The 12,358-nt window shown below is 52.1% G+C and overlaps 1 protein-coding gene across 2 annotated transcripts in view; it reads right to left on the reverse strand.

Moving 5' to 3' along the window:
* ADAMTS10 (ADAM metallopeptidase with thrombospondin type 1 motif 10) overlaps positions 1 to 12,358 on the reverse strand; it is a 67,641-nt gene that overhangs the window by 42,949 nt on the left and 12,334 nt on the right. For both annotated transcript variants that reach the window (XM_065658779.1, XM_065658778.1), the window contains exon 3: positions 8,441 to 8,712. The gene's annotated coding sequence lies outside the window, so the exon portion shown is untranslated. The remainder of the gene's footprint in view (positions 1 to 8,440; positions 8,713 to 12,358) is intronic.

Consider the following 12,358-nt stretch of genomic DNA (forward strand, 5'->3'; position numbering starts at 1 on the left):
GGGGCCAAGAGGAAGGTTCAAGGTGCCTCCTAGTGCAGGGAAAAGGAATTTAACTGCTTTTAAAGATGCAGGGCCCAGCAGCTTCCAGGTTTCTCATCCAACTTTTGCAAATTATGAGCTCAGGTGTCCTTTTCCCTTCTTTGAGAGGGAGAAATAAACACAAACACGGATTTCTGCTTCCAGCTTTCCCCCGTGGGAGGAAATACTTGCAGCACCCCCCTGCAGCCCCCGGCCCTTCCACCAACACCTTCCTGACATGCCGTGCCCATGACCAGTGACAGCAGAGCAGAGGGAGCAGAGCAGAGCATCCCATGGCCACGCTGCTTCACCCTCAACAGCATTTCTGAGCTGCACTACTACGGCATTAATGAATGGATGGAAGTCACCAGCCCCCATGATTACTTCTTATTCCTCTGTAAAAAGGGCCATAGCTCTTCATAACCACGTCGGGGTTATCATCATGCCAAGGCCCACAGCTTGGCCAGCATTGGTGCTGGCTCCCTCATCACCCTGCCAATGGGCTGAGCAGCACTTCAGACCCGGTAGCTCCATGGCCATTGTACACACAACAACAAAGGGAATTTTGCTCTTCATCCACTCCAGGGTGAAAGTGTCCCACCAGTTCTGAAGCTGTCACTGGGGGAAGAGCTGCAAACATACAGCTTGCTCCATGAGCATCATGTTCTTTGCTAAACAGGGGAGGCACTGCAGGGCGCTGGGATCTATGGCTCATGCCAGTGTTACAGAGAGGCACTTGGCAGCAGCATCACCACCACCCTCACGGAACCCCTGCTCTGTACAGCAGGCTCTTACCTACCTCCTGTTCTCCCAGCTGCCCACCACAGCCACACTGCAGACCTCACAGTGCCTGTAGCTCATGGATGCTCAGCCTAAAATCACCACGTTTCCTGAGAGAACAGCCCCCATCTTGCTGCTGCTGCTTCATGGAGGACCACAAGTTTTGGCTGTAAACCCTTGGCTGAAATCTATGTCCCAAATCCTGCTGTAAGCATAACTCCTCTGCATGGCCTCAATGGAGTGCCCTGGCTTCAGCCCATGGTGCTGCACTCAGGTGACACTCAGAAAACCATCACGTACCTGGACTGCAGAGCAAGGAGACACCTTCGGACCACCAGCTCCATCCTCACCTCCGTGCGAGAGCTCACAAAAGCATGGGGGAAATTGCTTTATCAGGGGCTGGAACATCTTAAAAGCAAAGGCCCTGGGAGCTCCATGGCAGGGAGCTGGCACCGGATGAGCTTTAAGGTCCCTTCCCACCCAAAGCACTCTGTGATTCTATGGCACTCCGACCTCCTTGACACTTCCCCCAGATCACTTCTCACCACTTCTACATCCCTCCTTCTCACCAACTCGACCCCGTGCACACCGGGGTAGGGCAATAGGCAGGTCCCTCCCTGCGGGCACTGCATTCCCAGTGCAGCAGGGGGGTGCTGGCCTGATGCACTCCCCTGGGGTGATGGGCTGGGGTGATGGGTGCTCCATGCCTGCGCAGTCACCACCGCAGCAGGTTCCTGCACGTTCCTGAGGACAGAGCAAACAGCGCTGCTCCCCCCGCCACGCTGCACCTCCTGCTTCCCGAGACCTTTCAGCAGGAGCCCATCCTGACATTCCCAACAAAGTATTCCGCTGGACTGCTAAGCTGAAAACATGCTGAGGTGCAGATGGCAGAAGTCTCTTTGCAGCCATCCTGCCAGGACTTCCACTGGGAAGTCATTTCTCAGCTCTAGGGTAGCATTAAGGGTTAAACCCAGACAAATCAGCATTAACTCAGCAGCAGCTCACTGCGAGGAGCATTGGCTGCAGCATGCAAAAAATGGGTTAAAGCCACAGGTCTGCAGAACTGAAAACAAGAGCTTGAACCGAGTCTGCTTTGCTGCTCCAAGCCTGGCCTCTCTGGGGGCACAGCAAGCAAGGAATTAGAAGCACGTAGTTATCACTGTTCACCAGAAAACAGCAGCCTCCAGCCATGGGGTGGTTCCTGCCTACACTGCTCTACAGCAACCCTTTAGGATCCTCTCGCCATCCTTCTGGCTGCTCCTGTTATCAAGCCCACACTGGAGCACAGACAAGGGCTTTTGCCTTTTCCTTACTCATGGGCTGCGAGGGGACCTTCAATACTCACTGCAGCCCCTCTCTTGTAAGAGCTGTTTCATCTCATCCCAAGAGCAGCTCTTTACAGACACCCATTCCAGCGACTCCAGGGTCAAACTCAGTGTTTGCCTGGAGGACAGATGAGGCTTTTGCACTGTTAAAACAAGATCCAACCTTAACCAAAGGCAACATGGGGAATCCAGACTGATGCTGCCAGTCTGAACCCCAGAGGCGAAGGGTCTGGTCCTGGGTCTCCATCCCCCTGCCAGCACCTTGGTACCCCGGGGTGAGCAGAGAACACCCTCGCTGCCTTCGGACCCCCGGCTCTGTGTTCCCTGCTTGCTGCCGCACTCCACACGGGCCCTGCTGTGCTGCAGCAGGGCACACCCTCCATCCCTTTGTACAAGCAAAGCTTCCCAGGGGTTTGGGCTCACTCCAGTACTGTGTGGGAGTAGCTTTTCTTTTTAAAACACGAGAATTGTTTTACAGTCGAGTCTATTCAGTGCAATCACAGTGAGGAAAGGACTCAATTACCCCCTTGCTCCTGCTCAAAATCCAGCAGGAGCCTTCATTTCACCAGCAAAAGGGGCAAAAGCAACCCATGGCATGCGAATGGAGAGCTGGGAGCACTGACCTCTCTCTGACTGCTTTGCTTTCTGGAAATCGTATCTGTCCGTTACATAAGGATCTGGCCCTATCTGGAAAGCTGGGGTCACTGCATTTCTCCAAGTGTGGTAAAATGCTCGGAGGTCCTCAACAGGAAAGCAGGAGAGAAGTGCCAGCTCATCTCATCATCAGGGAGGGGTGTTCTGCACAGGGCAGCGCGAGCCCCAGGGCTGAGCCCAAATCCAGCTGCTGGACCAGCCAGCATCAGCCAGATGGAAAGTGGCTACCGAGAACCCAGCGCTCCCAGCCTTGGACTTCTTTTGCTTTAAGGAGATGACTCCACCAAGCAGGTCCACTTTCAGACAGGACTTATGCAATAGCTTGGAGCCGCTCCACGTGACCCAGACTTGCTGGCCCCCAGCCACCACGCTCCTTGCTGGCTCCAGCCATGCACAAACCAGCAGAGTCAAAAAGACAACGAGAAGTCATTAACAGAATGGGCATCTCCCACCATACAGTGTCCCCGCCAACCACACGCATGCACTGTGCATGGAACTATGCACATGTCAGCCACACGCATGCAGATCACGGCTGTGTGTGGCTGTGCACGTGGATACGCGCTACCTGTATGAGGATACAGGTTATCCGTATGAGGATGCACACTACCTACAGCATGCCTGTGTTCGCTGCCCACACGCCCTCTGCGTGCCACCACACACTGCTGATACCTGTGGATATGGCATGCACAAAGGCTGGTTTTGTATCTGGAATGTATATTCCATGTCTGCGTAACTGCCTTCTGCCTTCATAAAACTGCCCCTTCTCTCTGCCGGGTTCAGTGCAGCCAGCAGAGAATCCCCATCTCCTGGGTCTCTGCACAAGCAGCTCCCTCCTTGTGCTGCTGCTGCTGCCTCTGCCCCAGCACAGAGCAAGCCCCACTGCTCCGCTGTGCTCTGGATGCCAGGAAACTGCCCCAGGCGCTGGGAAAGGCCAGGAGCACTCACATCTCACACCTCGGTGCAGGCGGGAAGCAGGCGCTGCCATCTGCATCCCGGGGGAGCTGGCTCCAGCACCAGCCCTCCAGCAGTCTTCGTGCTTACACAACACAGCAACACAAGGCGCCCAGCCCTGGGGCTGCATGAAGACAAACACCTTCCTGGGCCAGCACTGAGCTCCGCTCACCTGCAGAACCACCACCGGTGTTCTCCGGGAGGGATCGGGTCTGAGAAAGGGATGTGCTTTTTGTTCGGTTCAGGCAGTGCCACGTTTTACAGTTAACAGCTTACAGGGACCTGCCGCGGCTCCCACACCAAGTGTGGCACCCTGGGTTTGTCTCCTTCCTCAACCTGGCCTCCAGGCAGAGCCATACCCCGTACATCTGTAGTGCTTTATCCATGCTGGACCCTCCAACAAAGACGTGTCTGATCATTATACTGGAAGCACTATGGTGGAGAGCAGAGCCCCACTAAAGCCCCTCTCATTGCCTGCCACACCACCTGCATCCATGGTACAACACAGTGTCTTATGCTGAAGCTGGAGATGTAAGAGAACCCTACTGAGCCTTACAGAAAGAGCATCTCAGGTGACTCCTGTTACCCACAAGGAGCATCATGGGGCCTACAGTGAGCACAGAGATCAGCAGCTCCTTCTAGCACCACCACAGCACAGCATCCCCAGGCACAGCCGCATTTAATGCTGCATCCAGCAACAGCACAGAGCTGCACAGATCCACAGCACTGCCTGGCTCCACACCCATTGCTGATTTGGTCCTGCCAGGCTGAATCAAAGCATAATTGAGGATAAAAGGGATTCAAGGGGACCTCTGGTCCCACCCCACTCTCAGAACAGCATTAACCTTGACATGAGATGAGGTTTGCATCACAGCCCCCAGATTATCTCAGGGGCTTACAGACAGAAGTGCCTTGGAGGAAGCACAGTGAGCTGTGAGCAGCACCCTACAGCAGCAAAGTCAGTCTGGACCACGCTGTCCTCCCAGTAAATCAGAACCACGTCCTTTCAGGGAAGTGCCTGCATCATGGGGACACAGAGAAAGGGAGAGGAACCCTGGCTGGCCAGAGGGGTGGCTCATCCTGATGTGCTCTGCCTGCTCGGCTGTGCGCCTCCAGCACCTCGGGACCAGGACTCCCTTCTGCAGAGGTGCAGGAAGCACCCAGCATCCCAGAGCAATGAGAGCACAATAACACAAACCCAGCCTTAGCTTCTGCCACTGTCCCCACAGCCTCACCTCCCTCCAGCATCTCCCTGCCACCCGGCGAGTGCTCCCGGCTCCATTTCACAGCAAGGCAAAACCAAGGCAAGCAGAGAAGTGATTTGGTGACAGCCGAGCAGGAAGCCTGTGCAAGAGCATGGGGACCCCACCATGCAACCACCCTGGGGCACCCTTCATGCACGGCAGCTTGAGCACCAAAGACCCCAACACGTTTAACCCCAGAGGAACTTGCCAAGGGAGCTCTATAGTGGGATGAAGTCTTGCAGATCCCACTGGGCTTTGCGATGCTGATCCCATCCTGCTCTCACAGGTCTGCAGATCATCCAGGCTCCGGCTCCCTTCAGCGAGCTCTCAGAAATCTGCTGTGCAGTTTATGGGCCCTTCTCCCCTCCCCGCAGGTTCTCTGTTCAGGGAAACATATGGCCCTGCTGGTTTGGATTTGATGGGGTATGGCAGGGTGAAACAGCACGTGTGGCTTCCCAGCGAGGAAGCTGCGGCCTGAAGGATGCCGAGTACATTTCTTTGTGCCTGGATATGGAGGAGCTGCCTTCATCCATGGCCAGGGAATGAGGAGCTACTAATCCTGACAAGACTTAGCTCATCTTTTTCCCCTTGGCTTTGACCGAAGCCACTTTGGGGTGAAGTCTTGGTCCTGTTAAGGTCAGCAGCACAAATCCACAGTGGCAAGCCAGTATTTCACCTGGAAGTTCAGCTCAGCTGGAACCAACACTTGTGAATGTTGGAATTCAGAAGGACTTGCAGAATTGCACAAGAATAGAGTTAATGTAACTCATTTTCCCTTTAAAAATTAAGCTACGATGGAAGAGTAGGAAACAACACCAATACCAGTGGGTTGGGATGAAAAAGATACATAAAGATGCTGAACGGTCAGACCTGGCATACCCCGAGCATTCCTTTCCCAGCCTGGAAGAATGCAGAAGGTAGATGGTAGCAGCAATGGCGCAGCCGGGTGGAGACCCTGCACTCAGCACGTGCCTCTGACATTACCCCATTGAGTCAGATGGAGCTAAAACGTTTTGGCAGTGTTTCTCAGTGGTGAATCTCCCAGGTCTTGAACTGGCCACAGATTCAGCTGAAGGCACTCGCAGTAACCAAGACAGGAAAATGTGCTTTGATGGTGTTCCTTTAAAACCTCCTTCTGTGTTGAAAAAGGAGGCTGTATCCCGGCCCGTGGTTTTCCATGTTTCACATTCTCCAATCACGGCATGAGATCCGACCTGCTTGCTGATTCCCAGGAAATGTTTGTAACCACTCGCCCTGCAAACATTTCCTATGGTGGTGGGGTCAAGCGAAGACCTTTTTGCCTTGCTTGCCTTTAGCACATCTGAGCTGACCTCATCCAAATCACTAGTGAATTGTTTCTGAACCTTTGGCAAATTCGGTCCAAATTCTGTTTGTTTTAAGTTCATTTGTGTTAACTTGAGATCTAGGCAGGACAGGACGTGACAAACACATCCTGCGGTGTTTCTGGCTTCGAATGAACTAATTGCTGGAAACTTGGCAAGAAAAGTGGGTTTTGGAGTTGGGGGTTTCAGATAAGCTTTAGATAAGTGCTTGAACAGAATCATCCTCTGGGTGGGCCTGATGCAACCTGTGCTGAAAAGCCTTCCATGGAGCTGCTCCTCTGGGCAGCTGAGCCCATGCTGTCTCTGGACCAGGGCTTCGTGTGATGATAAGCACACTTACTCCGCCCCATAACAGTCTTTGGGTGGCCTTGAGCCATCAGTGATAACAGAGACTCTTACGTTACAGGTTTGCATGTTGGTGCTCAAAAGGCCTCTCGCCTAAGGAGCAGACACTGTTTATGTTGAGCAGGCAATACCTTCCCTTAGGGCTCCACTTCATACCCCATCGACTGCTCACTCAGTCCCGGCTTATCGGGGTCTTCCTCTGCCAAAGGAAACAGTTCAGCCCCTGAGCCTTATCTGGGAAAAGCATGATTTACAGGAGATGACAGGACCTTTCCCATTCCACCCAACAAGCAGCTGCTTGGGGAATGCAACTGGAGACTCACCAATGAGCGCTGGAGGGGTTTAGGGATCTAAAGAGGAGAAGGGAAGGAGAGGGAGCTGCCGTGGGGCAGAGCAGGAACAACGGGAAGCTGAGGATGGAGCAACTGGAGCACTCGGTGTGTTCCATATATGGAGAAACTCTGTGACACTGGAACAACCTCCCAAGAACTGGAGGAAGCCTCACTGGTGGAGGCATTCCAGGCTAGTCCAGGCAAGCCTCTGGCAAGCAAAGCAGAGGGATCTCCCATGCACCGGCTGGGGAATTACCTGGGCACCCAGCAGAGCATTTCCCCTTCTACCACGTGCAGCACAGGGGGGGGGGACCAGAAATGAACAAAGCCTTCAAATACCTTCTTGCTCTCACCCGTCATGCACTAGATCGCACGCTGTCACCACGTGAGCTCTGCTAACAGCAATATTAGCAACCACAATAAGAAACAGATCTCTGGTGTGGCTGTCTCCAGCCAATATGGGTCTTGGCATGCACTGAAACAGGAAAACAACGCCCCCCCTGAGGTTACATCCCTGCATATGCTTGACCAGAAATGTCCCCAGGTACCTGCCCTGGAGCGCAGCTCCAACCAGCGTGGCCCAACGCTTCCTCCTTGGTTGATTCTTCCCCTCTGGAAGCTCTTTGCCAAGGTTATTTTATAAACTCCTTTCTATTTATAGCACAGCTCCTTCAGCTCTAATGAGATAATCTTCTGGCATCTCACCATCACTAATATTTACTTTGATGTTCAAAATAACATGTTCTGAGGGACTGATCTTTTGAAAAGAAGAAAAAACCCCTTTAAAACATAATCAAAGCAAAGAAATACCCGAGTGGTGCAACAGGGCCAAATGCCTGGTGATGCCCACGAACTTAATGACATTGCAACTATTTCAGGGCAGACAGTTTATAATCCTCTGGCCACATTGTACAGGAGGGGAAGAGGCATTGGCAGCTCCTGAAGACGGGGAGAGACAGCAAAAGAAGGAGCGCAGGATGTGTTTGTTCTCGGGAATGAAGACAGCGAGGAACGTCTCATTCTGCCGCAGGGATTGGAGCTGCTGCTTTCTGTAATTGAGAGCTTTGCCCGCGGCAGCTCTGGAACAGAGAATTGTATTTGAGAGCAGCAAACATGATCGGATGGCTTAACGCAATGAAGCAAGCGGAGCGGTGTGGGGACAGGGGGAGGCGAGGGAGCCGCGAGTGCGGATGCCTGACTCCTGCTGCCTGCAGACACTTTGAAACACAACCCTGGGTTTTTATGGAAACTCTGAATGTTGGAGAAGGGTGAACATGGTTTTCATTCTCATAAATGTTTTTCCAGCGTGCAATGCTCTTCGGGCTCATTCCTTCTCCAGGGAGACGGTTCTGATTTCAAAGAACATTCGCGCTCCCTCCACCCCGGACCACCCCACTCCAACCTCAAAGAGGCTTCTCTGGAAGGAATTATTTTAAAGAGTGTTTTACCTTTTTGAGTGTTTTTCCTTCTTTCTTCTTTTCCCCCCTTTTAATTCTTTGAGCTTTTTTCTTCTTCTTTTTTCCCAGCAGCAGCCAAAAGCTTTTCTCTCCCCCTCGGTCCTGCGCGTGTCAGAAAGTTTCCAGGCTGAGGGTTTATGTCGCCTTCCTCAATAACCTTCTTCTGTCAGAAGCAGCGCTGGAGCAAGAGCCTTTGCTAAGAAGTCTCCTTTCAGGAAGTGAGCAGTAATAAGAGAGCAGCTCGGAGGCAGCATGGAGAGGGGCTGCTCAAATACAGAAAAAAAAAAAAGAAGGAAAAAAACTTTGCTCAGGAATTTTGCCAGGATTATCCAAAAAAAAAAAAAAAAAAGGAAAAAAAAAAAATCCCCAAAGCCAGAGGGCTGTAAAAGTCCCGCCCTGGCTGCTGACATCAGTGCAGAAGGCAGGTCTTGCCTGCAACACTATAAAACTAATCGGCTTAGTCTTACTCCATAGGAGCAGGCAGGGATCGTTCCTGCCCCACGGGCCGATCCGACACCCCAACATGAAAGTGATAAGGCAAAGAGGTCACTGGTGGTGGCACACAGCACACAAAGCACAGAAAGCAAGCCAGGGTTTGGGTGTTCCCCCTCCTCCAACAACTCCCATCCTTCATTTTAACCGTAGCTTTCAAACTGCTTTTAAAACGGCGGTGCCCGTCTGATGAAACGGCCTTACCAAAAGCCTCTGTGCTCTCCAGTGGGGTTAGGTATTGGCTTTAAGGTTAAAAGAGCCCTCATTAACTTGCTCATGTTTAAAGAGGTCCCTTCCCTCCCCAGTTACATCATTTGTGCCCTGCTGGCTCCAGCGCTGCCATAATTTCTCTTGTTCTGCTGCCACCATGGAGCGTCCCACAGAGGACAATACAAAGTAAAGAATAAACATTGCAAATACATTAAAATGCTGCTTGTTTCAAAACAAAGCCCTCTCAGGACACATAAAACAATAAGCAACCGTAAAGGGCAAGAGCTCATTTCCTTCTTTCTTCTGAAGTCATCTTTTGAGATTAGAAAGCTGAATATGTGAGCCTTGCTAAAGAGAGAATTACCTGGCAATTCAGCAAATGGTATGAAAACAGGCCTTTCCACAGTGCCAAGCACTGCCCAGCTTTTCCCTGGATACAGAGAGGGGCCCTGGGGCAGGACACAGGGAAGGGATGGCAGGACCGGGCAGTGGTCCTCCAGCTTGAGCCCATCTCTGGGGACAGAAGGACCCCAAAACCGCATTCAAGGAGCCTTTGGAAAGATCCGAATGAAGGGTGAAGAAGTGAAAAGCTCCTGGGGGAAGATGCAAGCTGAGTCTGAGACCAAACTCCTTGACCATGAGACTCCTTTGCCAAGGAGCAGATGGCAAGAAGGGGCTCTGTGAGGCAGGCAGGGGGTCTGTAGCCCTGTGGTGTGGGTGCCACGTCTGCAGGACAAGCAGCTCCTCCAGACTCCGTGTCCTGCCCTGGCCCTTCTAGGTCAGTACATTGCCAAATCCACAACATTCAGCCCTTGGGCAGGCCTGAGCAGCCAGGGCTCTCGGTAATGGTCCTGGGTGCCACCCAGGCTGACCCAGCACTGGTCATTACCAGTTACCATGGTCATTACTGTAACCATCTGACCATTAGACAGGAATGAAGAAAGAAAAAGCCACAGAGGCTTTTTGTCCCAGCCCAACATCCTACCCTAATGCTGGCCATGGCAGAAAAGTGATTAAGAATAAAGCATGAAGCTGTGATGCTTTTTGTGGTATATCCTCTTACATCCACTGCTATCCAGAGACTAAGTGCAGGGCTGAACCCAAGCCAGAAGCTGTGTCTTTGCATTTAACAGCCATAATTCATTTGCTTCCATAAATCTGTGTAAACCCTTACCGAAGTCCTTTGAACTCTGCTCCTTGGATGGAGCAGCAGGGTGACCTGAGCAGGAGATGCCCAGAAGGGACCTCCTGAGCCCCCGCTGGTCTTCAAGTATTTGGTATTGCCTGGCAGATGTGCTCATCCTAATAGCCCTGAAAAGACAAGGGAAAACATCCTTTTCTCCCAGAAGGAGATGCCAATGGTGGGAGTTCACAGCCCTCATCCCTTGGAGCATCCCAACACACACACACAAGGGCCACTCTTCCTTACAGGCGTTCAGAGTGGAAAGGCCTGGCTCTCCATTTGAAAACTGAGTTCAAAGGGGCTGGAATTGCTGGGCTGGATTTTTGGCCGATTCCCTGGCTGGGTGGAAAGAGCAGTTTCCTTCCTCCCCCAGCCCTGCTGGCCATTGTCTGAGCCCCCAAAGCACACACATACAAGAGCAACGAAACAAAGTACTTGGGGGTTAACTGAATGCTGCTGCTTCTGGCCAGGGAAAAGCTAATTGCCCAAAGCATGGCCCAGAGCCATACCAGGGGCATCTGCTGATACATGCACACAAGCATCTGCTGATGCTTGTCTTGAAACACACTCAGGGCATAATGAAGAGGGACCGAGATGCAGGTGCATACTCCAGTCTCAACCTGTCTCTGAAGGGATGATGGAGCCACCTCAGAGCTGTGTACACCTTCCCAAACCTGCACAAAAGCCTTGATAATGGGGAGAGGTAAAGGGACAGGAGACTCACAAAAAAGAGGCAGAGGGTATTGGGCTTTGCCTGAAAAAAGGGTCTAACAGGCAACTGACGGTCACTGCAATTCATCTCCAACCTCAAACAGTGCCAACGAGTTGCTTCCTCTTCCTAGGATGAAGAAATGAGAAGACCCTTGAAATCCTGTCCCTGTGGCTCCCCTGCATCCTCACTCACCCCTGGGATGAGCACAGCACCAGCACCCAGCCCCTGATGCTCAGCAGCCTGGTGACACTGCACCCTCCTGTGGCTACACGTGGCAGAAGCCTCGTGCTCCGGTCCTGCTAGGTCCAGAGTGGTACAAACCCTGCAGGGACGATGCGCTGAGCCCTGGGGAAGCACAAAGAGCAACGATTCCAGGCAGGCTTTGTGCTGTAGCTTCTCAGTGCTGCTGGGCAATGCTCAGAAACACCCAAGCGTGCCCAGCTGCAGCACCAGCTTGCACAACGCTAAGGCCAGTGCTCATTTTAGGGCTCGAAAGGCTGCAGACTCTGTTCTGGGTGTCATTAAAACACGCAAGGAATGATGCTGAGGCCTGATGGGGTAATTTTGTGTAACAGTTTTGTACATAAAATATTCTCTCTTTTGCTATGTCTAAACTGCACTGCCTGGGCAAAGTTCCCAGCTCTGGCTCTACATCACAGCCTGGCCCTAAGTCCACGTTGAGACTTGCTACTTGGCCAAAGACTAACCCTTTTTATGGCTGTACAGTACCTAACACAACAACAGTCCATTCAGCCTTTTAGCTACTGCTGTAATAAACAAATCACTCTACTCTGTTTGTAGCCCAAACACTGCAGGTTGAGAACCTGCAAGTGAAACCAGCTGTAACCAAGTGGGTTTGGCTTGCCACTAGTTCAGACACGTGCAAACTAACTGCCCACCAGTAAAACTCAGCTTCAACAGTCCCAGGTGTTGGATAAAATGGGGTTGGCATCTCCCAAACCTGTAAATCCAGCTTGAAGCTTTGAAAGCACAGCCATCAAAAAGCCTTTATCAAGATCATCGTACATCACCTTGTGGGGATTTAGGGGAAGCACGCCTTGCTGAGGGGTCGGGACTGAGCTCTCTGCTATCACTGCAAGGGGGGTGTGTTGGGATGCTGCATTTTCATCCTTGTAAACTGCCCAAGTGACTCATCCCTTCTATCTCAGGATCTCACCTTGTCCTTGGAAAAATCTTTAATATGGATGTCTGAGTAAACCTTGTGTACAGCCCCACCTCCAAGTGTAAATAAAGGGCTCCTCAAGGGGGATTTGGCAATGAAATGCCATTCAGTTGAGTAATGCTGAAAGGC

This window comes from Lathamus discolor, chromosome 21, assembly GCF_037157495.1.
Source record: "Lathamus discolor isolate bLatDis1 chromosome 21, bLatDis1.hap1, whole genome shotgun sequence".
Taxonomy (NCBI): Eukaryota; Metazoa; Chordata; class Aves; order Psittaciformes; family Psittacidae; genus Lathamus; species Lathamus discolor.